This window comes from Phycodurus eques, chromosome 13, assembly GCF_024500275.1.
Source record: "Phycodurus eques isolate BA_2022a chromosome 13, UOR_Pequ_1.1, whole genome shotgun sequence".
NCBI lineage: Eukaryota > Metazoa > Chordata > Actinopteri > Syngnathiformes > Syngnathidae > Phycodurus > Phycodurus eques.
In genome coordinates, this window is record NC_084537.1 from 14,155,419 (window position 1) to 14,166,737 (window position 11,319).

Here is an 11,319-nt window from a genome sequence, read left to right on the forward strand (position 1 = left end):
CTTCCGTTCCGCTTATCCTCACTAAGGTCGTGGGCGTGCTGGAGCCTATCCCAGCTATCTTCGGGCGAAAGGTGGGGTACACCCTGAACTGGTCGCCAGCCAATCATAGGGCACATAGAAACAAACAACCATTCGCACTCACATTCACACCTATGGGCAATTTAGAGTCTTCATTTAATGCATGTTTTTGGGATGTGGGAGGAAACCGGAGTGCCCGGAGAAAACACACGCAGGCACAGGGAGAACATGTAAACTCCACACAGGCGGGACCAGGATTTGAACCCCATTCCTCAGAACTGTGAGGCAGATGTGCTAACCAGTCGTCCACCGTGCCGCCTTGTAGGAATCAGTGGTTCCATACCTTTTACACCAAATACTACCTAAAAACTTTAGTTAACCAACATTCAATGCAGTAACATATAAGGGCAGTGTTCATCAACAATAAACCTAATGTTTTATTCCTAAAAAAAAAAAAGTATATTTAATATTATTGTCAGCTACTGTAACATTATGTACAGTTTGAACATCAAAACTGCGCTTAAATGTAGGAAGATAAAATAAAACAGTTCTTAACTAATGACTTACTCAAATGTATTGCTCCTGAAGTTGCACAAAATAAAATTGTACATAAATAAATGTTTTAAAACAACCATTCCTTAAAGATTAAATGCAAATGTCTTCTACTAAAAAAGTTAATACAACTGAATTGTACCTAAGCAGTGATTATTTTAACATTCACAAGTGTTAACGACACAAAAAAGAGGAAAAAGTGTCCATTTCATGACCTCTCCCTGAAGATGACTGTAGGACTGTGGTTTGAAACATTTTGATCAGATATTTTTCAGTTGAGTTGCCTACAGATGGATTTGCTGTAAGGTGTGAGTCAGTCTTGTTTGACTGCAAAGCTGAAAGACTTTGTGTGCATGCCAGTGTTGTATCGACACAAAGCTATCTGCCGTCCAAGGTTACCTCCTCTTGTGCTTGTTGTCAGACCTACAGAAAAGACCTGAATTCCCTTGTCTGTTCTCCATAGGAATGAAGCAGCACACTCCAACCATCTTTGTTTACTCAGTGGACACATCAACCCACACCCACTGAGAGATGTTTTTTTTCTGTTGCAGTAAGAGCGATTTCACTGCAGAATTGTAAAGTCATCCCAAGGTTAGTGTGCCTAAATATGTGTACATTAATTAGGTATCTCTATTATTAGCCACATGCCCCATGTGAATGGAAGTATGATACCTTCACAGGGATGAGATGCCATTGCTGCAACATGTACAGTATGTCTGGAAACTAATCCAATCCAATTTAGATATGTGTGTGTATGTCTTGTGTGTGGATTATTTGTTTTGTGCCGACCCAATGTTTTTCTTCAACAAATAGGTTTCAAACTAAACATAAAACAAAGAGAATTACACAGCGTGTACACTAGTCCCTCTCTATATCCCAGTTCACTTATTGCAGATTCAGTGCATCGCACATTTTTTTTTAAAGGTCAATGTAGTGCAATTACTCACCTGCACATTTATGATACAGTCAACCTGAAAGGCCAATTGATTTAAATGTGGCAACAATGAGTAACAGAAGGGCAACTGGGCTAATGTTCTTAGCAAATAAAGAAACCTTACTGAGTACCTTATCCGTTTAAAACGCAAACCACAGTCATACTTTTATGAAATACATTCACAAATACCAACCTTCGCGGGATGAATAGCTCATGTGCACACTCATAACAAAATTGACAGGAACAAATGGAATTACGGAGCAAAGTTCAGCTTGATTTTCTCCAGCTACCATACTGTAGTTTCAAACATCACCACAATTAATTCTGAGTACCAGTAATGCTTTTTATGGACTACATGGCCATGAGTGTGAGGAGTGGTGAAAATGGTTAACCCTGTAAATCGCCTGTTCACATCATGTCTGCATGGACTGTTGTTCATGTCAATCAAGCAGTGCATGCCTAATAGGCATGTGTGCGTGTGTGTGTGTGTGTGTGTGTGTGTGTGTGTGTGTGTGTGTGTGTGCGTGCGTGCGTGCGTGCGTGTATGGCGACCTCAAGTGAACAAATAAAATACCTGCACCTCTCTCTAAAGTGCTGTTTCACAAATTGGCATTGGAATGTATATGAAACTTAGAAATATATACAGTAATATAATAAATAATTAGTCACTTGCAGAATTCATTTACTGCGGGGGATATCTGGAATGTAGCCTCCCCGAGATAAACGAGGGTTTAATGTATTTCAAACAGTCATATAGCTTTGCCTTAGGAAAGTCAGCATAGCTTAATGCTAACAAATTGCGTCAATGTCTTGCTTTTATAAACCTTTAAGCAACATCCATCCATCCATTCATTTTCTGTACCGCTTATCCTCACTAGGGTCGCGGGCGTGCTGGAGCCTATCCCAGCTCTCTTTGGGCGAGAGGCGGGGTACAGCCTGAACCGGTCGCCAGCCAATCGCAGGGCACAAATAAACAAACAACCATTCACACTCACATTCACACCTACGGCAATTTAGAGTCTTCAATCAACCTGTTTTGGGGATGTGGGAGGAAATCGGAGTACCCGGAGAAAACCCACGCAAGCATGGGGAGAACATGCAAACTCCACACAGGCGCCCCTTTAAGCAACATTTGAACACAAATGGTGGACCAGCACGTAGACAGACAATAAAACTATACTCAAAGGATTATTGTCTCTGCGAAACACTAATATTACTGCTGGTTATTGAGGAGTTCTGACCGTCGTTTGCTTTTTCACTTGCTTTTTCATTTTTTTCCCCCCTCAAAAATATTAATAAGGCACTGATATTACTGTATATCACTGGTTCTGAGTAAGGTTATCTTCAAATAAGAAATAGCACAAAGTATATTTACGCTATCTTTAAAATTAAGACGTCTGTGGGTTTTTGTGAGTCTAGCAGCTACGTTTATGTGCTTTCAGAACCCAATCAAATTTTCCTGTTCCTTTGGGAGATGATTTCGCATAAATTAAGTAATATATTCCTAATTTCATTGTCAATTTTTACTTAGTTTTTTTTAAGACCAGTTTATGCAGTACACTTATGTTGTCTTGCTAGACAAGTTGAGGGCCATCGTGCTTGTCGTAAAACCCCCTCGTACTTCCTGATTTTAACATTTTATGGCCTTCAAATATTGCAGCAGATGGCGCTGCTCCGTCAATCCACAGTTGATACTATTTGCTGAATTCAAATCAATTTTGGCTCCAGCATGAGAGCTACACACACATACCTGTAAGTGTTTACATGTTCTCCAATAACATATATGATTAACCATACGTCCAAATAATTGACTAATTTCATCCCCCAAAAATACTTATTGGACAACTAAAACACTAACTCTTCTAAGATATTATTATTATGGTATTATACACCATATAAAATCTTGCCTGTCATAAAAAAACAATAACTGCATGTGAGGCCACGCATAGAAATACTTTGAAATTCAATATTTTAACCTATTTAATTAAACCTTTTACTTTGATACCATGTTTATAATATTTTCTACATATACCCTCATAATATATGTTCATCATGACTACCTTGCTTTACTGATTGTCTTGGATAAATCACATGGTTCTATTGCCTTAAGTAGATTACACACATAATTTGTATATTTTTACCCACCATTAGATCAAAGTCATCAAAGGCCCGAATATCGGATGTTTGTTAAAGATTATCCTGAGTCATTATCCTGTGGAGCGGGGTGTGTTAAGAGTCATTTTTCCTCACGATCCCATTGCAAAACAATATGGGCCGTCATTCCTAAATGTTAAATCTGTTCTATCCTTGCTTGCGGTCATGGACATGCTGATTTTCTTTCTTGCCATGTGTGCAGTCTATCACATTTTTAAAAATCGGTTAAGATGTTCAAAATTGCTATTTGTGTACCTTGCTTTAGGGAGTGTTGTCCATTTTCATTGTTCATTGTGCCAACTTATTTGTATGAAGTGGTGCGTGAGTCTGCAGTAACATTAGACCGTGTGGACTAATGTGGACTGCGACGCTTCGGTGCAGAGATTTTGATGTCTTTTTTTCTAAATTAATATACTCAAGTTATTCAATTAATTATTTCAGCCTTTTGCGCCTCTCAAAAGGTTTCTGTCTTCAACTACTGTTGTATTCCTTGATCTACCTATATTTGACATACAGTTTGTTACCTTGTTACTTATTAACCAGTGGTTTCTTTCTTCTTCAGGATGTTCTGACTATTGTACTGGCTATGACCAATGTTTGAAACTGAGCACAGACATAAAGTGCTATTTTGATTGAATAATCAATGTAATAGATCAATGTTAATCTCTTGTGTTGTATTCATCTTTTGATGTCAAACTCACAACAAAAATAAGAGATTTGGCCTCAGTGTTCAAATATTTTTGGAAGGGAGTATATTTTGGTGCTATTTTTCTGCCTTGTGTGCTGATGGCAGGGTGCGCTGAGGACACGTTGCACATCTTAGTGCGAGGCTTTTGGATGAGGAAGAGATGGAATGAGAAAGAGAGATGGTTTGCAACTTCCAGTGATTCAGCAATTTCAGAGATGAATTTTGTAAATAATCCCCTCTCTCCTCTGCTTCCTTCACTCCTTATCCCCGCTGACCTTTTCACACTACATCGCCAAACCTTGCACCCAATAATCATTCAAGTCTCATTACTTAATTGCTTTTGTACACATAAATAACATCTCATCATTGTAATGACTCTCAGTTGGGGTGGGGTGGGGGTAGGGGGGTAGTTTAGGAGGACAGACTATTTAGAAACATCACATCCGCATTGATTGAGGTGGGAAACATAATCAGGTCAAATGGAGAAAATAAACTATTAATCACATTGTGTTGGTTTGTGGCGGGATCTTCAGTTGAATGCCCATTACTGACTGACTGGCCTCATGTGTTTAGTGCAGAGAGAGACGTCAGATGCACTGTGGTGGACAGAAATAGACTGTAGTGGGATATGTGAGCAGAGGAGAGGGGAGAGGCCCTAGCTATCCTGCCATCCGAGATAATGCAGACTCTTCTGCATGGTGAGGTGGGGAATTAGCACCAGGAGAGACAATGGGCTTGCATTGTGTGTGTCTATTCCCAGTCACGGGCTGAGCCAATGTGCCAGAAAGAAGGCAGAAGAAAGGAAATTAGTCACTTCTGTAAAATACATGTCACTAATTTAGACTGTCTTGATGATGATGGTATTAGTGGAAATTAGTGTGCAGCCTAGTTTTCTTCAATAATTTTCCTTATCTGTTTGCAGCAGTTCCTTACAGACGGCCAAACAGGTTACTGTTTCATGTCGCACTGGGATATTTTTGGTCAATACTGTCCTGAATTTTTTCTCCTGGAAATTATTCTAATTGGTGCAACTTGAAGTTGTTTTAGAATTTGGGGCCTCTCTCTCTCTCTCTCTCTCTCTCTCTCTCTCTCTCTCTCTCTCTCTCTCTCTCTCTCTCTCTCTCTGTGTCTCTCTCTCTCTCTCTCTCTATCTATCTATCTATCTATCTCTCTAAGATACCTAGATAGTCGATTCCTGTTTTTTCTGCAGGTATAAATGAAGTATAAGCATTCAGACCAGGTTTCATAATTCCATAAAATGCAAGGTGAACCATAACTTTAAAGACCTTAACAAATGAGCATTTCACCCAATTGGGTCAATATCACTATAAAGTGCCTTTGGTGTCCTTATCAAGATCACCCAGTCATCATAAAAAAATGTAGCAGAGTAATAAAACTGAGGTCTTATTATAAGTGGCCAAACATTTACACATCGGTCAGTCTCAAATGTGTTTCCCTCATTTTATCCCGTTTTTTTTAAGCTGTACTTGTCCCACACTGTGATGTACTAACTACAGTGTGTGTAATAAGTGGTGAAATGATACTAAATCATTTTGTACATGGTTTTACTATCCACAATTTATTTGATAAAAACGAGTCATTTTGATCATGTATATTCTATTTCCATATAATATTGAACATTTTGTCATACACCCTATCCTTATGGGATAACTGCTCCTCTTACAAACCCTCTGCTGTTTTCAGAGACATTACGACCTGCAGTTTTGTCTTTCTTCAATTTATAGCAGTGCCTTAAACACACCTTTTTAATCACTTAGGGATTTGGAGAGCTGAATCCTCGATTTACTATCGTAACTTCACCAGATCACTCAAGTAGCCAATAAACACTTCCACCTTTAACTGTAATACATTATTGATAGGATTAGAAAGCAAGAGTAATAGGACATGCCAATAAACTGCTAATGTGAGGCAGTTACACAATCCATTCTCCCTGTAACACGGATTTAGGGATTTGCAGTCGACCCATCAACGTCTTAAGCACAAACATTACACAAGCGTTTAAATAATTCAATACCACCTCTCATATAGATGTTTTGTTTTTATAAACACATGGTATTCTCTACAGCTGAGTCATGCAACTGTTTTAGGCATTAAAGGGGGGGTGGGGGGGGGGGGGATGAAGGAAAATGCACATAGATGGATTTAATCCAGGAGTTCACGTTTCTTTAAGTGAGAAAAAAAACTAGAGAGAGAGAGACAGAGACAGAGAGAGAAACAATGTGGCTATTAGGAATCGGGGGCACTCTGTGTAAAATGATGGATGCTGTGGGTTTTTTTCCCTCAGATCCCCCTGACAATTAAACTGTCACTGCTTTTCTGCACATCAAACCTAGAAACGGCACAATCCGCCTGACATATCTCGGCACATAGTCATCAATCTTCTCCAAGGCCACTTAAAATCACTCATACAGGTTAGATTTATATAAAGAGCGCTGGATTCCACTATCATATTAGAGGAGTGAATGAGGTCGGAAGTTTTTATTTTTTTTGCATCTGGAATGTTCTCTTGACTATAAGATGGTTGCTACACTATATAGTAATGCTGTAATACAACCGTATCGCGGTTCACCTATCACAGTCACGCTATTTCGTGGATTTATTTCTGTGAAACATACATTTCTTTTTGTGTTGAAATACATTTACACAAGTGTGTTTATATGTTTCAATATGATTACACTGTCTGGGAGGGGTATTTTAAGGCTTTCACTAAAACAAAAAAAAAACGGTTTAAATTTTCTACACATTGTAGCACTTACACATTTTTTGGTTTTCAGTTACGTTTAGAATGTGTTTAAAAATTGTGCTTGAATACGTTTAAATGTGTTTAAAACTAAGGCCTTGTTAGATTTAACTACATCATTTTTGACCACATAGATGTCGGCGAAGTCTGTAATTTTCCAAGAATTTATTTAATGTTTTTTGCTTCTTTTACTTCATAAAGTTTTTAAGTAACTAAACTATATTGCCAAACGTATTCCCTCACCCATCCAAATAATTGGAATCAGGTGTTCCAGTCACTTCCATGACTACAGGTGAATAAAATTAAGCACCTAGGCATGCAAACTGTTTTTACAAATATTTGTGAAAGAATGGGTCGCTCTCAGGAGCTCAGTGAATTCTAGCGTGGAACTGTGTGATAGGATGCCACCTGTGCAACAAGAAATTTCCTCGCTCCTAAATATTCCACAGTCGACTGTCATCTGTGTTAAAAGAACGTGGAAGCGTTTGAGAACAACAGCAACTCAGCCACGAAGCGGTAGGCCACGTAAACTGACGGAGTGGGGTCAGCGGATGTTGAGGCGCATAGTGGGAAGAGGTCGCCAACTTTCTGCTGAGTAATTTGCCATAGACCTCCAACCTTCATGTGGCCTTCAGATTAGCACAAGAACCGTGCACAGAGAGCTTCATGGAATGGGTTTCCGTGGCCGAGCAGCTGCATCCAAGCCATACATCACCAAGTGCAATGCAAAGCGTTGGATGCAGTGGTGTAAAGCACGCCACCACTGGACTCTAGAGCAGTGGAGATGCGTTCTTTGGAGTGACCAATCATGCTTCTCCATCTGGCAATCTGATAGATGAGTCTGGGTTTGGCGGTTGCCAGGAAAATGGTACTTGTCTAACTGCATTGTGTCAAGTGTAAAGTTTGGTGAAGGGGGGATTATGGTGTGGGGTTGTTTTTCAGGAGCTGGGCTTGGCCCCTTGGTTCCATTGAAAGGAACTCTGAATGCTTCAGCATACCAAGAGATTTTGGGCAATTCCATGTTCCCAAATTTGTGGGAACAGTTTGGAGCTGGCCTCTTCCTCTTCCAACATGACTGTGCACCAGTACACAAAGCAAGTTCCATAAAGACGTGGTTGACAGAGTCTGGTGTGGATGAACTTGACTACCCTGCACAGAGTCCTGATCTCAACCCAATAGAGCGGAGACTGAGAGCCAGGTTCTCGTCCAACATCATTTTGTGAGCTCACAAATGCGCTTCTGGAAGAATGGTCAAAAACTCCAATAAACACACTCCTCAACCTTGTGGACAGCCATCACACAAGAGTTGAAGCTGTTATACCTGCAGGGTGGACCAACATCATATTGAACCCCGTGGATTAGGAATGGGATATCACTTAATTTCATATGTGATTCAAGGCAGGTGAGGGAATATTTTTGGCATTATAGTGTATTATTTCGGTAAATATCAGTTAGTTTTAATTTTTAACCCTTAAAATTCCAGTTTGTTTGCAAAATATGTTTGCAATATATATTCTCAGTACAGTGCCACCTTTTTTCCTTAAATGGCTAATAGTAGTCTTTCCACAGCCAGCAGAGGATGCTTCCACTTCTTAAATCAAAATGTAATTCTTCTCCATGGCAACGAAGTGTATCTCCCCTTCTTAAAATGAAATTTGCGTCCTCATTTGCTCCATTGCAGTGCAGTAAACCATTAAATGCGGAAACTAAGAATATTACATGAAATTGCTCCCTTGTCCAAAAATTGATAACTGATGTCATCTGGTAGAAAACAAAAAAATTAGTGTTGAGTCTTTGGATGTAACCCATTTTACCATGATTCAGTCCAGTAAAATTGTTTCAACTTTCAGCTTGTCTCATCAGCTGTGGCCACAGTGAGTCACTCACATGATTCAGTTTGTTACAATTTTTACACCCGATGCCCTTTCTGTCAGAACACAACCCTTTTTTTTTTTTTAAATTGGGTCTTGGGAGTGGCAGTGGCTGGATATTGGAGTACTGGCCAGCAATTGAACCCACGCTGTCTGCATGAAAGGCAGTACATGTATCACTACACTCCCAGTGCATTCTGTAACTGAAAAGGGATTAGAAAATTTTGTTTTCATGGGTTCCAACTGGCCAAAAGAAGCCATGATAGAGCAAAAAGTAAAAATTTGATGTACACAGTATTATACTGATATATTTAAACAGTTGAGGTTTGACAGATAAAATTAGACAAAAATCCTTCCAGTTTCAGTACATTTTCATTAACACAACTAAAATAGTTCACCAAAAGGAAGCATGGTGAAAACAAATGGCCAGCACAGAATGTGTGGAAGGGATATTTTAAAGCTTGAACCATTAAAAAAAGGTCTCTCTATATAGCAGTTTCAGAAGAGTGTGGACACAATTAGCTGAGACTTGTTGAGAATCAGAAGTTCAAAAATTCACCAATTTAATATGGATGTTAGAATTGGTCGGAAAGATAGTAGCCTGCCTCCTCAGCCTTATCGAGGTGCCCTTGAGCAAGAGTTTGAAATGAATCATGTTTATGTAGAAATGTGATCTTGGAAAACCACAGCGTTGCAGAGGTCAAGGTTTAGCGAAAGGTAATAAGTGTGTGAATTAGTTCATCAATGTAACGTCCTCGATGTGACGGGACCACAGTTACTGTATGTGCGCCTGAATGTGTGAGTGTGTCCGCTCTGATGAATAGCCACAGTGCCACAGCGTATAGACCTTGACAGAGCAGAACAGATGAGATGAGTCAGAAGCCAAAGCTTTGTCCTGGCTCTCGTCACTTCACCAGGCGGCCCGTAGCAAATATTATCAGTGGATGATGGAGAGAAATGAGTGGGCGGAGGCCTTCGCTTCCTGTCGTAAGACAATTCCTTTTGAAAAAGCACCTGGGAGATAACTGTGTTGCAAACAAAGTTCTTGGGAATACATTGTAAATGTATGGTGAATGTAGGAAAACCTTTTTCTGTAACATTCTGCTCTTTACATCAGATTTTTTCCCCTCATTTGTTTTTTCTACTGTGCTATTGGCGAATGGCTTCATGGACATTTCTGGATCGTCAGAAATAGGAAGTGTTTAACAGAAAAGATGTATGGAGACCAGCTGCTAATAGAAAGCCCTTCAGACTCTCCTAAAAAAAACGTATGTCTGCGTTGCTATATGTGACTCTCACTAGAGTCAGATATCCAACATGAGTGGGAAAAAAAGCATTTGTCCTTTTCTAGTTTAGTGTGAATTTACATTTGTTTATGTTTCCAAACAGGGGTGCAGGAAAATATTTTAGTGATGTTAAAAGTATCAACTAAAATATATTTTGCTCAAATTTAGTCTCAAGTAGCCTTATCCATCAATTAATATGACTTTTGTATAGGGAGTGTAAGAGTTGACAAAAGAGTTGTGAAGGTGCAGGACATTTAAAATGTAGGAATGTATATTACATTGAATTGAAGTCCATGGGTGTGAATATGATCATTTCAGGGTGTGCCCCACCTCAAAGTCAGCTGAGATATACGCTCCAGCTCACCCGTGACCGTAATGAGGACGAGTAGCAAAATGGGGGACTCGAGTTACATGACTTAACTCCCGTCAGACTTACGTCGGATTTTGCTTGGATAGAACTTGTGAAAGACTTTACTTTGAGTTGGTATGAGACTCGACTTGGCTTTTACTAGAACTACATGACTTGTTTTACCTGTTTACATTTGAAAAGCATTATTTTCAAGGTAGTGTGCCATTTGTTTTGTTTTTGAAAGAAAAGCTATTTTTCATGTAGTGTGCGCAAATCTGACAACTCACCAGTAGGCTATGATGCAGAGTGCAGAGGCCACCTCATTAAGAAAGTATCATGGAGGGAGCGCAAAAGATAATTACAATTGGATTCAAAGATTATGTTTTTGATCAAATTGTGAAAAAGAGAACCGCAACATGCAGGGTTTGCAACTCTATAAGACGCACAACTGTGACATCTATAAAAATCACAAAGCTACGTTAACTTCCCAGTTTAGCTAACGAATAACTGCCCAAACATTTACTGAGCTTCCTGTTGGCTATTTTAATTGATTAATTATGCAATCAAGACAAAATTAAGACAAAGTAATCAGCAATAAGGAGACTGATTTTAGAACCATTAGAAAAATATGATGTATGTTAAAACAGCTAACAATTGCAAGTGCAAATACTAAGTGCAAAGCAGCGAATGTGCAAAATATATGACT